At 45.5% G+C, this 15,783-nt stretch overlaps 1 pseudogene; it reads left to right on the top strand.

The window, feature by feature from the left end:
* The first annotated feature begins 7,926 nt into the window (after nucleotides 1-7,926).
* LOC122544997 (protein rapunzel-like) lies at nucleotides 7,927-12,944 on the top strand (annotated as a pseudogene).
* Nucleotides 12,945-15,783: the final 2,839 nt, after the last annotated feature.

Here is a 15,783-nt window from a genome sequence, read left to right as displayed (position 1 = left end):
TCGTTATTGAATCCTTCACCCTGGGAAAAAGCTTGTCTCTATCCACCCTGTCTATACCCTTCATGATTTTGTAAACCTCAATCAGGTCCTCCCTTAATCTCGTTTTTTCTAACGAAAACAATCCTAACCTACTCAACCTCTCTTCATAGCTAGCACCTTCCATACCAGGCAACATCTTCGTAAACCTTCTCTGCACCCTCTCCAAAGCGTCCACATCCTTTTGGTAATGTGGCGACCAGAACTGTACACAGAATTCTAAATGCGGCCGAACCAAAGTCTTGTACAATTTTAACATGACCTGCCAGCTCTTATACTCAATACCCCGTCCAATGAAGGCAAGCATACCAAATGCCTTCTTGACCACTATCCAACTGTGCAGCAACCTTCAGGGTACAATGGACCTGCACTCCCAGATAGAGTCATAGAGATGTACAGCATGGAAACAGACCCTTCGGTCCAATCTGTCCATGCCGACCAGATATCCCAACCCAATCTAGTCCCACCTGCCAACACTCGGCCCATATCCGTCCAAACCCTTCCTATTCATACACCCATCCAAATGCCTTTTAAAAGTTGCAATTGTACCAGCCTATAAACATGCTCTGGCAGCTCATTCCATACACGTACCATCCTCTGCGTGAAAAAGTTGCCCCTTAGGTCTCTTTTATATCTTTCCCCTCTCACCCTAAACCTACGCCCTCTAGTTCTGGACTCCCCAACCCCTGGGAAAATACTGAAAATGTGTTGCTGGAAAAGCACAGCAGGTCAGGCAACATCCAAGGAACAGGAGAATCGACGTTTCGGGCATAAGCCCTTCTTCAGGAATGAGGAAAGTGTGTCCAGCAGGCTAAGATAAAAGGTAGGGATGAGGGACTCGGGAGAGGCGTGTTGGAGATGCAATAGGTGGAAGGAGGTCAAGGTGAGAATGATAGGCCGGAGTGGGGTGGGGGCGGAGAGGTCAGGAAGAAGATTGCAGGTTAGGAAGACGATGCTGAGTTCAGGGATTTGACTGAGACAAGGTGGGGGGAAGGGGAAATGAAGAAACTGGAGAAATCTGAGTTCATCCCTTGTGGTTGGAGAGTTCCTAGGCAGAAGATGAGGCGCTCTTCCTCCAACCGTCGTGTTGCTATGGTCTGGCGATGGAGGAGTCCTAGGACCTGCATGTCCTTAGCGGAGTGGGAGGGGGAGTTGAAGTGTTGAGCCACGGGGTGGTTGGGTTGGTTGGTCCGGGTGTCCCAGAGGTGTTCTCTGAACCGTTCTGCAAGTATCCCAAGTATTCCATATCCGCCACAAATTCACCTGCACCTCCCCACACATCATTTATTGCATCCGCTGCACCCGATGCAGCCTCCTCTATATTGGGGAGACAGGCCGCCTACTTGCGGAACGTTTCAGAGAACACCTCTGGGACACCCGCACCAACCAACCCAACCACCCCGTGGCTCAACACTTCAACTCCCCCTCCCACTACACCAAGGACATGCAGGTCCTTGGACTCCTCATCGCCAGACCATAGCAACACGACGGTTGGAGGAAGAGCACCTCATCTTCCGCCTAGGAACCCTCCAACCACAAGGGATGAACTCAGATTTCCAGCCTCCAGCAACACATTTTCAGCTCTGATCTCCAGCATCTGCAGTCCTCACTTTCTCCTGGGAAAAGACTGCCGATTTATCCTATCCATACCCCTCAATTTTGTAAACCTCTATAAGGTCACCACTCAGCCTCCACGCTCCAGGGAAAACAGCCCCAGCCTGTTCAGCCTCTCCCTATAGCTCAAATTCTCCAACTCTGGCAACATTGTTGTAAGTCTTTTCTGAACCCTTTCAAGTTTCACAACATCTTTCCAATAGGAAGGAGACCAGACTTGCACGCAATATTCCACCAGTGGCCTAACTAATGTCCTGTACAGCCGCAACACTCCCTAGGACCTAACCATTAAATGTATAAGTCTTGCTAAGATTTGCTTTCCCAAAATGTAGCACCTCGCATTTATCCGAATTAAACTCCATCTGCCGCTTCTCAGCCCATTGGCCCATCTGGTCCAGATCCTGTTGTAATCTGAGTTAACCCTCTTCGCTGTCCACTACACCTCCAATTTTGGTGTCATCTGCAAATTTACTAACTGTACCTCTTATGCTTGCATCCAAATCATTTATGTAAATTACAAAAAGTAGAGGGCCCAGCACCGATCCTTGTGGCACTCCACTGGTCACAGGCCTCCAGTCTGAAAAACAACCCTCCACCACCACCCTCTGTCTTCTACCTTTGAGCCAGTTCTGTATCCAAATGGCTAGTTCTCCCTGTATTCCATGAGATCTAGCCTTGCTAATCAGTCTCCCATGAGGAACCTTGTTGAATGCCTTACTGAAGTCCATATAGCTCTGCCCTCATCAATCCTCTTTGTTACTTCATCAAAAAACTCAATCAAGTTTGTGAGACATGATTTCCCACGCGCAAAACCATGTTGACTATCCTGAATCAGTCCTTGCCTTTCCAAATACATGTACATCCTGTCCCTCAGGATTCCCTCCAACAACTTGCCCACCACCGAGGTCAGACTCACCGGTCTATCGTTCCCTGGCTTGTCCTTACACCTTACCAACACTCAGCAAGAGGCCCAGCAATCACTTCTCTAGCTTCCCACAGACCTCTCTGCTCATCAACTTTTCCCAAGGCTCTTCCGTTTACTATATAATTCGCTCTAGAATTAGACTTCCCAAAATGCATCACCTCACATTTGCCTGCATTGAGCTCCATCTGCCACTTCTCCATCTAACTCTCAAGTCTATCTATATTCTCCTGTATTCTCTGACAATCCCCTATGCTTTCTGCTACTCCACCAATCTTCGTGTCATCTGCAAACTTGCTGATCAGAGCACAGTGCCCTCTTCCAGATAATGTTTGTTTATCACAAACAACAGAGGCCCCAGCACTGATCCCTGTGGAACACCACTGGTCATCTTTCTCCATTTCGAGAAACATTAATCAAGATAATGTTCCGGAGACCTGGGGTCGAGTCCTGCCATGGAAGATGGAGGAATTTGAATTCAATAAAAAATAAATCTGGGATTAAGTGTCTCATGATCATGAATCCATTGTCAGAAAAACCCATCTGGTTCAGTAATGTATTTTCAGGAAGGAGACTGGACTACCTGTGACTCTAGACCCACAGCAATGTGGTTGACTCCTCATTGCCCTCTGGGCAGTAAGGGATGGGCAGTAAATGCTGGTCTAGCCAGAGGCACCCACACCCTGAGAATGAAGAAGGAGAAAAACACTATTTGTTAACAGGCTCTCACTGGGGGTAGAGACTGAGCATGGAGCCACTGTGTTTCAGACAGGTCCAGGGAGGTTGGGTCTGAGTGCAACAAGATTCATTCCTGAACGTGTGCAGAGGGGGCTGCCTGACAGAGAGGAGGGGGATTGTGCAGATGGGAGAGGCACAGAGTGGGGAGGGTCAGGGGTACAGAGGAAAAGGGAAGGGGGAAGAGGTCACAACAGGGCTGGTGAGAGGGCCACAGAGCCACAGAGCAAGGCAGTCTCCAGATAAAATCACTCCTTTCAAAGTGAGGAGTATCCCAGCCAGGTGTCAAATTTCAGATCACTGGGTGATTAAGAGAAACACACACACAATCTTTCAGTTGTTCTGGAAACGGTGGCTATGTAATTGCAGTAATGATGTGGTCACATGGAGGTGGCTTCCCCCAGTCTGATGGTGACAGGACAGAGGACTGAGAATCAAACCATATTCAAACATCCCAATGTGCTGACCATTTCATAACAAAGTACAACACTGAGCCTCACTGTGCAATGAGGCAGACTTGATAAGGGAGCTTAAGGTAAAGGAACCCTTAAGGAGCAGTGCTCATAATATGATTAAATTTACTCTGCAATTTGAGGGGGAGAAGATAGAATCAGTAGTAATGGTATGCTATCTGAATAAACAACTCCAGAGGCATGAGGGAGGAGCTGGGTAGAATTGACTGGGAGAGGAGCCCAGCAGTGGGGAACACGGAAATGCCTGAGGAACTGAATAAGTACTTGCATCAGTCTTTATGATGGAAGATCTGAGTAATATCCCAAAGATTCAAGAGAGTGAGGGGTCAGAGCCGAGTATGGTGGCCATCACCAAGGAGAAGGTGCTAGAAAAACTGAATGGCCTGAAGGTGGATAAATCACCTGGACCAGATGGTTCTAAGGGAGATAGCTGAAGAGATAATGGAGGTTGTGATTTTTTTTAGGAATTGCTAGAATCAGGGAGGGTCCCAGAGGAGTGGAAAATCGCTAACTTGACACTCCTGTTTAAAAAGGGGGCAAGGCAAAACATGGAAAATTACAGACTGATTAGCCTAACCTCGATCGTGGGTAAGATCCTGGAATCCATTGTGAAAGATGAGATTTCTGAACATTTGAAAGTATATGGTAAAATAGGGAAAGTCAGCATGGTTTCATCAAAGGGAGGTCATGCCTGACTAATTTGCTAGAATTTTTTGAGGAAGTAACGAGCAGGTTAGACCAAGGAGAGCCAAAGAGTGTTATCTACCTGGACTTCAAGAAGGCCTTTGATAAGGTGTCACACAGGAAGCTGCTGAGTAAGATAAGGGCCCATGGTGTTAGAGGCAAGGTGCTAGCATGGATGGAGGATTGGCTGAAGAAGGGCTCATGCCCGAAACGTCGATTCTCCTGCTCCTTGGATATTACCTGACCTGCTGCGCTTTTCCAGCAACACATTTTCAGCTCAGGACTGGCCTTCTGGCAGGAAGCAGAGAGTAGGGATAAAAGGGTCCTTCTCAGGATGGCAGCCAACAAGTGGTGTTCTGCAAGGCTCAGTGTTGGGACCACAACTTTTCACTTTATACATTAATGATCTAGATGAAGGAACTGAGGACAGACAATACAAAGATAGGTAGAGGGACAGATAGCATTGAGGAATGGGGAGGCTGTAGAAGGATTTGGACAGGGTAGGAGAGTGGGCAAAGAAGTGGCAGATGGAATACAATGTGGGAAAGTGTGAGGTCATGCACTTTGGTAGGAAGAAGAGGGGCATGGACTATTTTCAAAAATTCAGAAGTCTGAAGTGCAAAGTGGCTTGAAACTTCTAGTCCAAGATTCTCTCAAGGTAAACACGGTGGCTCAGGTGCTAGCACTGCTGCCTCATAGCTCCAGGGACCCCAGTTCAATTCCCTCCTCAGGCAACTGTCTGTGTGGAGTTTGCACATTCTCCCAGTGTCTGCGTGGGTTTCCTCCGGGTGCTCCAGTTTCCTCCCACAGTCAAAGATGTGCAGGTCAGGTGAATTTGCCATGTTAAATTGCCCATAGTGTTAGGTGCAGGGGTAAAATGTAGGAGAATGGGTCTGGGTGGGTTGCTCTTCGGAGGGTCGGTGTGGACTGGTTGGGCCGAAGAGCCTGTTTCCACCCTGTAGGGAATCTAATCTAATCTAAACTTGCAGGCTGGGTGAGTATTTCGGAAGGCAAACGCAATGAAAGCATTTATTTTGAGAGGACTTGAATATAAAAAACAGGGATCTACTTCTGATGCTCTATAAAGCTCTGGTCTGGCCACATTTGGATTATTCAAGAGTTATTGATGAGCCAAGGGCAATTATAATGCATTCAGGCAGGAATTAGGATGCACAAAATTGGGTAGCAAAATGCAGGGGATGCAGACAATGGAAATGTGGAGCTGGTTTAAGGAACAGATATTGTGTCCTTGATCGGTATGTCCCTGTCAGGCAGGGACGAAACGATAAGGTAAAGGAACAGAAGGTACAGAAATTGCATCTCTTGTTAAGCAGAAGAAGGAGGCTTATGTGTTGATGAGGCAAGATGGTTCAGATGAGGCAATAGAGAGTTACAGATCAGCTAGGAAGGATTTAAAGAGAGAGTTAAGAAGAGCAAAGAGAGGACACGAGCAGTCTTTAGCAAATAGAATAAAGGAGAACCCTAAAGCTTTCTATAGGTATGTGAGGGATAAAAGGATGATTAGGGTAGGAATAGGGCCAGTCAAAGACAGAAGTGGGAAGTTGAGTGTGGACCCTGTAGAGATCGGAGAGGTGCTAAATGAACATTTCTCATTGTTTTTCACTCAGGAAAAGGAGAATATTGTAGAGGAGAAGAATGAGGTACGAGATATTAGACTAGAAAGGATCGAGGTTAGTTACGAACAGGTGAGTTTCAGCGGACGCTCTCTGGAGTTTAGAAGAATGAAGGAGATCGAATGGAGGTCAATAAAATGCTAAAGTTGATTGACAAAGTAGACATAGAAAAGATGTTTCTTTATGTGGGCAATGTGGAATGAGAAGTGATAGCTTTAGGATAAGGGGTAGCAGATTTAAAACAGATGGAGGAGAAATTTTCTCTTTCAAAGGATTGTGAATCAGTGGAATTCATTCTCCAAGAGTGTGGTGGATGCTGGGACATTGGGTATATTTAAGGAGGAGACAGAGGTTTGTAATTAGTAACAGATTGAGGCGTTATGGAGAGCGGAAGTAAAGTTGAGTTGAAATCAAGATGAGATATAGTCTTACAACATTGGGTCAAACCTCTGTTAATTAAAACCAAACACCCAGAAAAGCTTGCCTCGTAATCTGATAGAAGTGTGAGGGAGTGAAAGAGAAATCCTCATTTCTACTATTTGAAGATAAATCACAATTTACTTTCCTAACAGAATACTAAACAAAACTATTAACAAACTGAACATTCTTTCCCCTAACTGAACATAATCCTATTAACATGATGTTCCAATAACACACTTATTAAACATTACATTAATTTAATCTCAAGTCCACACAGTCTCTGTCTTCTCCGCTGTCATCAATCTGTTGGTCCTTCTAAGCCATCTTTCTTTTTACTGCCAGTATGTTTCACAGGAAAAGGTACATTTTAGTATACAGTCAGTGCCTTCTAATTTCTTTGAGAGCAAGATTTTGGATGGGCAGTTAGCTCTCCGGTTCGACGGCAGTTGCTCTGTCCAATTTTCAAAATGCTCCTGTTTTTTATACCCCCCAATGGTTTCCTGTCATTGGTCCAATGTTGTCAAAACAATAATTTCAAACTCGATTGGGTTATAGTATCCTCGGCATACTTTAAAGTATTTGGTTAAACTTAAATTATTGTCAAAACAGCAACCAAAACTCAGGTATCCATTGTTATACGTACCTATTTTGGAACAGCCCATCTCGCAGCCTTTCCATTCGAGAAGCTGAGCCTGCACATCAACTTGACTTCAAAATTCAGAAAACACTGTCCACCTTAAAGTGAACATACATGCTTTCATGATTTGGAGGTGCCAGTGTTAGACTGGGGCAGACAAAGTTAAAAATCACATCACCAGATTATAGTCCAACAGGTTTATTTGGAAGTACTTGCTTTCGAAGTGCTGCTTCTTCATCAGGTATCTGTGGAACAGAATCATAAGACAGAATTTATAGCAACAGGATTGCAATGTCATGGAATGTAATATTAAACAAGTTTAACTGAAGCCTTTCATCTTTTGGAATGATCATGCTAGTTCCGGTTCCTTCATATGTAAATCCCAGAGTTTTTTTTAAAAGTTACATTCTAAAGATAAAATTTTAACAATAGGTGCCATCTCAGCTCAGATAATGCATTGAACGTGAGAGGTTAACGTCTATCTGTGTCCCAATGTTAGATCAGACAGATTCTATTTTTAAAGTGGGAGTTACAGTATCTTATATGGATTTATGCAACTTTTGAGGAAAATAAAATGCTTTTGACTTTGAAACCTTAGCTAAGATCATATTAAATGGTGGAGCAGATTCAAGGGGCTGAATGGCCTACTCTTGTTCTTATGATCTTCACTCTCCCTGATACATTGAGGAGTCACAGATGAACTTTTATCCTTTTTTTTCCAGAGACAACTGAAAGAAACGACCATCCAAATACAGTGCTCAGCCGATCAGTATGGCAGGAACAGCAGTAGATGCACTGCAAAAGCCAATACCGAAGTTGCGACTGCAGTGGTTAAAGTGAAAAATGCGATGTCAGTTGTTGAGAGTTTAGGAAAATTCGCCTCTGCTGCTGGAGCAGTAGGAGCTATTTTTGGGGTAGCAGCAGCAATTGTTAAACTTGCTATGGGTAATGTGGAGAGAGGAGCTGAGATATATGAAGGAGCAGTTCCAGATAGACAGGAATAAGTTGGATGTCATTTCATAGAACAGTACAGCACAGAACAGGCCCTTCAGCCCACGATGTTGTGCCGACCACTGATCCTCATGTAAGGTAAACCTAATGTATGAACCCTCAACTTCTGTGACCATATGCATGTCCAGCAGTCTCTTAAATATCCCTAATGACCTCGCTTCCACAACTGCTGCTGGCAACGCATTCCATGCTGTCACAACTCTCTGCATAAAGAACCCGCCTCTGACATCCCTTCTATACTTTCCGCCAAACAGCTTAAAACTATGACCCCTCGTGTTAACAATTTCTGCCCTTGGAAAAAGTCTCTGGCTATCAACTCTACCTATGCCTCTCATTGTCTTGTACACCTCAATTAGGTCCCCTCTCTTCCTTCTTTTTTCCAATGAAAAATGTCCAAGCTCAGTCAACCTCTCTTCGTAAGATAAACCCCCCAAGTCCAGGCAGCATCCTGGTAAACCTCCTCCGAACCATCTCCAAAGCATCCACTTCTTTCCTATAATAGGGCAACCAGAACTGGACACAGTATTCCAAGTGCAGTCTAACCAAAGCTTTATAGAGCTGCAACAAGATCTCATGGCTCTTAAACTCAATCCCCTGTTAATGAAAGCCAAAACACCATATGCTTGGGTTGAAAATGTGTTGCTGGAAAAGCGCAGGTCAGGCAGCATCCAAGGAGCAGGAGAATCGACGTTTCAGGCATGAGCCCTTCTTCAGGGTCCTGAAGGAGGGCTCATGCCTGAAACATCGATTCTCCTGCTCCTTGGATGCTGCCTGACCTGCTGCGCTTTTCCAGCAACACATTTTCAGCTCTGATCTCCAGCATCTGCAGTCCTCACTTTCTCCCTGTCCACTTGGGTGGCAATTTTAAGGGATCTATGTACCTGCACACCAAGATCCTGCTGTTTCTCCACACTGCCAAGAATCCTGTCTTTAATCCTGTACTCAGCTTTCAAGTTCAACCTTCCAAAATGCATCACTTCGTATTTATTCAGGTTGAACTCCATCTGCCACCTCTCAGCCCATCTCTGCATCCTGTCAATGTCACGCTACAGCCTACAACAGTCCTCTATACTGTCAACGACACCTCCAACCTTTGTGTCGTCTGCAAATTTGCTAACCCATCCTTCAATCTCCTCAACCAAGTCATTAATAAAGATTACAAAGAGTAGAAGCCCAAGAACAGAGCCCTGTGGAACACCACTCACCACTGACTTCCAGACAGAATACTTTCCTTCTACTACCACTCGCTGTCTTCTGTTGATCAGCCAATTCTGTATCCAGACAGCTAAATTTCCCTGTATCCCATTCCTCCTGACCTTCTAAATGAGCTTACCATGTGGAACCTTATCAAATACCTTGCTGAAGTCCATATACACCACATCCACCACTCGACCCTCATCAACATGTCTAGTATCATCCTCAAAGAACTCAATAAGATTTGTGAGGCATAACCTGCCCCTCACAAAGCCGTGTTGACTGCATTTAATCAAGCCATGCTCTTCCAGATGGTCATAAACCCTATCTCTCAGAATCCTTTTTAACACCTTGCAGATGACAGACGTGAGACTGACTGGTCTGTAATTGCTGGGGATTTCCCGATTTCCCTTTCTTGGAGAGGAATTACATTTGACTCCCGCCAGTCCTCAGATATGACTCCGGTGGGGAGCGAGGATGCAAAGATCTTCGCAAGCTGCGAAGCAATCACATTTCTCGCTTCCCAAAGCAGCAGTGGACAAATCTGGTCTGGCCTTGGCGACTTGTCAATCTTAATGTTTGTCAAAATTTTCAGCACATCAGCTTCCTCAATCTCTATCCTTTCCAGCGTGTTTACCTGCTCCTCAATGGTTTCATTCACTACAAAGTCAGTTTCTTTAGTAAAGACAGAAGCAAAAAACTCAATTAGGGCTTCTCCTACCTCCTCAGACTCTGTACACAAGTTCCCTATGTTATCCCTGAACGGCCCTACTCTTTCTTTGATCATTCTCTTATTCCTCACATACATGTAAAATGTCTTTGGATTCTCCCTAATCCTTCCTGCCAAGCCTTTCTCGTGCCCCCTCCTGGCTTTCCTCAGACCATTTTTGAGCTCCTTCCTCGCCTGCCTGTAATCCTCCAGAGCTGAGCACGACCCTTGCTCCCTCCACCTTACGTAAGCTGCCTTCTTTCTTTTGATGAGAATCTCCTCCGCTCTCGACATCCAAGGTTCCTTTATCTTATTTGAAAGGCTGAGGCACTTGGGGCTGTTTTCATTGGAGAAAAGAAGGTTTAGGGGTGACTTGATAGAGGTGTACAAGATGATTAGGGGTTTAGATAGGGTTGACCATGAGAACCTTTTTCCACGTATGGAGTCAGCTATTACGAGGGGGCATAGCTTTAAATTAAGGGGTGGTAGGTATAGGACAGATGTTAGGGGTAGATTCTTTACTCAGCAAGTCATGAGTTCATGGAATGCCCTGCCAGTAGCAATGGTGGACACTCCCTCTTTATGAGCATTTAAACGGCATTGGATAGGCATATGGAGGATAGTGGGCTAGTGTAGGTTAGGTGGGCTTGGATCGGCGCAACATCGAGTGCCAAAGGGCCTGTATTGCGCTGTATTTTTCGATGTTCTATGTACCCCTTCTTGCCTGTCTCAGAGGAACACATTTGTGCATCACTCGCAGCAATTGTTCCTTAAACAGTCTCCAGGTCAGATTCAGCAAGTGCTTCAGGCTATCGACCAAAGCACAGTCAATAATCAGTTCTTCCCCATTGAGGAGAATCTGAAAAACCAATTCAGGAAGTACATGGACATCCTGAACACAAAACTGGAATTCCGGGAGAATGAGAAAGAAGAATTCCTCACACACTTCAATGAGACTAAAGGTGACCAGAACCTTCACACTCTCTATGATGCAGTGATGGGGTATTCTGCCATCTTTGGCAAACCCATTCGGGAAACTGCAATGCGATATGACCAGAGGAACCGGCGTCTGATGGAAAAACTCTGCTGCAGTCTCAAGGAGCTCTTCTGCATTGGCCTGATTGCCCTGGTGGGACACTCCGCTATCACTGGGACCGATGTGGAGGCATTAAAGAGAGAGAGTGGAATGAGAAAATGGGCAAAGTAGAGAATAGAACATAGAACAATACAGCACAGAACAGGCCCTTCGGCCCACGATGTTGTGCTGAACATTTGTCCTAACTTAAGCACCCATCAATGTACCTATCCAATTGCCGCTTAAAGGTCACCAAAGATTCTGACTCTACCACTCCCACAGGCAGCGCATTCCATGTCCCCACCACTCTCTGGGTAAAGAACCCACCCCTGACATCTCCCCTATACCTTCCACCCTTCACCTTAAATTTATGTCCCCTTGTAACACTGTTGTACCCGGGGAAAAAGTTTCTGACTGTCTTCTCTATCTATTCCTCTGATCATCTTATACACCTCTATCAAGTCACCCCTCATCCTTCGCCATTCCAACGAGAAAAGGCCTAGCACTCTCAACCTATCCTCGTACGACCTATTCTCCATTCCAGGCAACATCCTGGTAAATCTTCTCTGCACCCTCTCCAAAGCTTCCACATCTTTCCTAAAGTGAGGCGACCAGAACTGCACACAGTACTCCAAATGTGGCCTAACCAAAGTCCTGTACAGTTGCAACATCACTTCACGGCTCTTGAATTCAATCCCTCTGCTAATGAATGCTAATACACCATAGGCCTTCATACAAGCTCTATCCACCTGAGTGGCAACTTTCAAAGACCTATGAACATAGACCCCAAGATCCCTCTGTTCCTCCACCTTACTAAGAACCCTACCGTTAACCCTGTATTCCGCATTCTTATTTGTCTTTCCAAAATGGACTACCTCACACTTGGCAGGGTTGAACTCCATCTGCCACTCCTCAGCCCAGCTCTGCATCATATCCAAGTCCCTTTGCAGCCAACAAGAGCCCTCCTCACTATCCACACTCCACCAATCTTCGTATCATCTGCAAATTTACTGACCCACCCTTTGACTCCCTCATCCAAGTCATTAATAAAAATTACGAACAGCAGAGGACCCAGAACTGATCCCTGCGGAACTCCATTTGTAACTGGGCTCCAGGCTGGATATTTACCATCTACCACCACTCTCTGACTTCGACCGGTTAGCCAGTTTTCTATCCAATGGGCCAAATTTCCCTCTATCCCATGCCTCCTGACTTTCCGCATAAGCCTACCATGGGGAACCTTATCAAATGCCTTACTAAAATCAATGTATACTACATCCAATGCTCTGGATGTAGTATAAAATGAAATCCATGATAGATCGGTGCATCAATGAGTTTGCTGAGCAGGCAGAAATAGATGTTAAGAAAATGATAAATGAAAAGGGTGGAAGAGATAATTGTGAATGTGGAGGTTATGTTCTAGATGATCTAACGAAGAAATATGACTGGGTTAACTGGTCTGTACAGGTCTATGACCCTGTCGGTGGGTTTGACAATCACTGTGTCATTGGCCCCAATCGGTTTCACTTTTTCAGACACAATGGGGTTAATGCTGTTGTCTCCTATGCAATTGATCCAAAACCAATTAATGAAAGTAACATAAAGCAGTTAATGGAAGGGAAAGATGGCTGGTCTGATGCAAGAGCTGTTGCATAACATGTGGACAATAACCTTCCCTCTGGGCATGTTGTACATGTAGTGAGACACAAGGAGGGTCTGTGGTACCACAGTGACTTTCCAGCAAGTTGTCATTTCTGGGAAAATTACTCACATGTCACCCTGTGTGTCCATTCCACATAAACATCCTCTTGAGATTTCCAGTTCCTCCTCCCCCAAGTTGATACTGCTGTCCTTCTGAGGTTTTGATTTTTGGTTACATTATTCTATCATTTATCGTCATCTATTCCACAAGAAACCAATGAATTTGGAAATCATTGTGATTCTGACAGTTAATATACCTTTACTGAAAGCTGAGCCAACAATCAGAAAGCATGATGTGGAGGTGCTGGTGTTGGACTGGGGTGGACAAAGTTAAAAATCACAACACCAGGTTTTAGTCCAACAGGTTTATTTGGAAGCACTCGCTTTCAAAGCGCTGCTCCTTCATCAGGTGGTTAGTGGGACAGGATTGTAAGACACAGAATTAATACCAAAAGATCAATGTGTCCTACAACGGATGCTATATATTGAACAAATCTAGGTTGCTGTTCAGTCTTTCATCTTTTAGAATGGGATTGCAGGTTTTGATTCATTCATATGTAAATCCCAGAACTGCTTTCAAGTCACATTCCCGAGATAAATTAAGGTTTTATAAAACAAGGTGACATCTCAGCTCAGACAATGCATTAAAGGTGTGAGTTTAGAGCCTGTCTGTATTCCAATCTTGAGTCAGAGTGGTTCTACTTCCAAAGTAGGAATTTATAACGTCACATGGACTGACTGCCTACAGCTTGTGTGCTATTTGAACAATATAGAATACAAATCAGCAAACGCAAATTCATCCCATAGACTTATAATGTGTTTGTGTATGTGTGCACGTGAGGGAGAGAGAGAGCGCAAGAGTGTGTGTACGTATTTGATGATCAGAAAGCAGGTCAATCTTGTCCACAAGAATCCATTGGCTGAGGCTGAGTGGCACTCAGTGAGCAACACAAAAGGAGGCCTTTCAGGCCATCATGTCTGTGCCAGTCAACCAAGATCTAACTACATTAATCTCATTTCCCACCTATTGGCTAATAGCCCTGGAGACCATGGTAATACAAGTGAACAAACACGGCTTAAATGTTGAGAGTTTCTGACTCAACTGCCCTTTCAGCCAATGAGTCCCACACTCATGTCACTTCTGAGGGGAACAGCTGCTTTCAAACCATGCCCCTCAAACTTATACACACCTCGAACATCACCCCTCTCACCACCAGGATACATGAACATCAACTAGCCACAAAAAAGACACGACCTACAATCACTAGTATCCTTACAGATGAGGAAGGAGACCACTTCGACTGGGACAACACATCCAGCCTAGGACAAGCCAAACAGAGACACACGGGAGAATTCCTAGAAGCAAGGCATTCCAACCGGAACTCTAGCAACAAACACATTGACTTGACCCTACTTACTTCCCTCGGAGAAGTAGTAAGTAAATGACATCACCACAGGAAATGACATCACCAACCGAAGGAAACCTAAACAAAAACAGAAAGCGGGTCACTAACATCAGTGCTTCACCAGAGGCTCACTGATGATGTTGCCTAGTATGGTGACGATACATCTGAAAACAAGCCTTCCAGCTCAGCAAGCAAACTTCCATCCACATCCTTCTTCTCTGCTCCAAAAAAAAACAGCTCAACCTTATCCAGTGTCTATTCATCACAGATATGCTCCATCTCAGACACCATCCTGATGAATCTCCTCTGGACCCACGCCAATGCTATCACACCCTTCTGATACTGCGGTGATCAGAACTGCATGTAGTCTTCCAGCTGTGGCCTAATCAATGTTTCGACCTTGATTTCTATGCCAAGCTAATAAAGGAAAGGATCCCTTTAACAGCCTGAATCACCATATGTGCCAGGCTCAGGACACCATGCATATGTAGAACATGGTCACTCATCTTCAGTACTTCAATACCGGACCTTGGGTGGCTCCAGTCAGAACACTTCCTGTACATACCAACCCAGACCACCAGGAGCATCTCAGATTTCCCACAACGTTTAGGATGGAAAAACTAAAAGCCTCTGCAACTGAGATTATTTTAATAAAATAAGAAACCTTCCGTTGAACATACATTTACTCTTTCTGAAGTAAATCCTATCCCTGTTTAGGCCCAAGTCCCATTCAGGTCTGCGATTGGTCTCGCTACTTCTCCCTGAGGGTCCCCACCCCCTCCTCTCAGTGACACCGACTGTCACAGGACCCCCACCCACTCCTCTCAATGACACCGACTGTCACAGGACCCCCACCCACTCCTCTCAATGACACTGTCACAGGGTCGCCACCCCCTCCTCTCAGTGACACTGTCACAGGACCTCCTCCCCCTCCTCCCAGTGACACTGACTGTCACAGGACCTCCACCCCCTCCTCTCAGTGACACCGACTGTCACAGGACCTCCACCCCCTCCTCTCAGTGACACTGTCACAGGACCCCCACCCCCTCCTCTCAGTGACACTGTCACAGGACCCCCACCCCCTCCTCTCAGTGACACTGTCACAGGACCCCCACCCCCTCCTCTCAGTGACACTGTCACAGGACCCCCACCCCCTCCTCTCAGTGACACTGTCACAGGACCCCCACCCCCTCCTCTCAGTGACACCGACTGTCACAGGGTCCCCATTCCTTCCTCTCAGTCATAGAGTCATAGAGATGTACAGCATGGAAAGAGACCCTTCGGTCCAACCCGTCCATGCCAACCAGATATCCCAATCCAATCTAGTCCCACCTGCCAGCACCTGACCCATATCGCTCCAAACCCTTCCTATTCATATACCCATCCAAATGCATCTTTAAATGTTGCAATTGGACCAGCCTCCACCACATCCTCTGGCAGCTCATTCCATACACGTACCACCCTCTGCATGAAAAAGTTGCCCCTTAGGTCTCTTTTATATCTTTCTCCTCTCACCCTGAACCCACGCCCTC

Source organism: Chiloscyllium plagiosum, unplaced genomic scaffold (assembly GCF_037043375.1).
Source record: "Chiloscyllium plagiosum isolate Xiang-an unplaced genomic scaffold, Cpla_swu_hap1 HiC_scaffold_5, whole genome shotgun sequence".
NCBI classification, from domain to species: Eukaryota; Metazoa; Chordata; class Chondrichthyes; order Orectolobiformes; family Hemiscylliidae; genus Chiloscyllium; species Chiloscyllium plagiosum.
The sequence above is the reverse complement of the archived record's forward strand: the minus strand, read 5'-3'. Positions and strand labels throughout refer to the sequence as shown.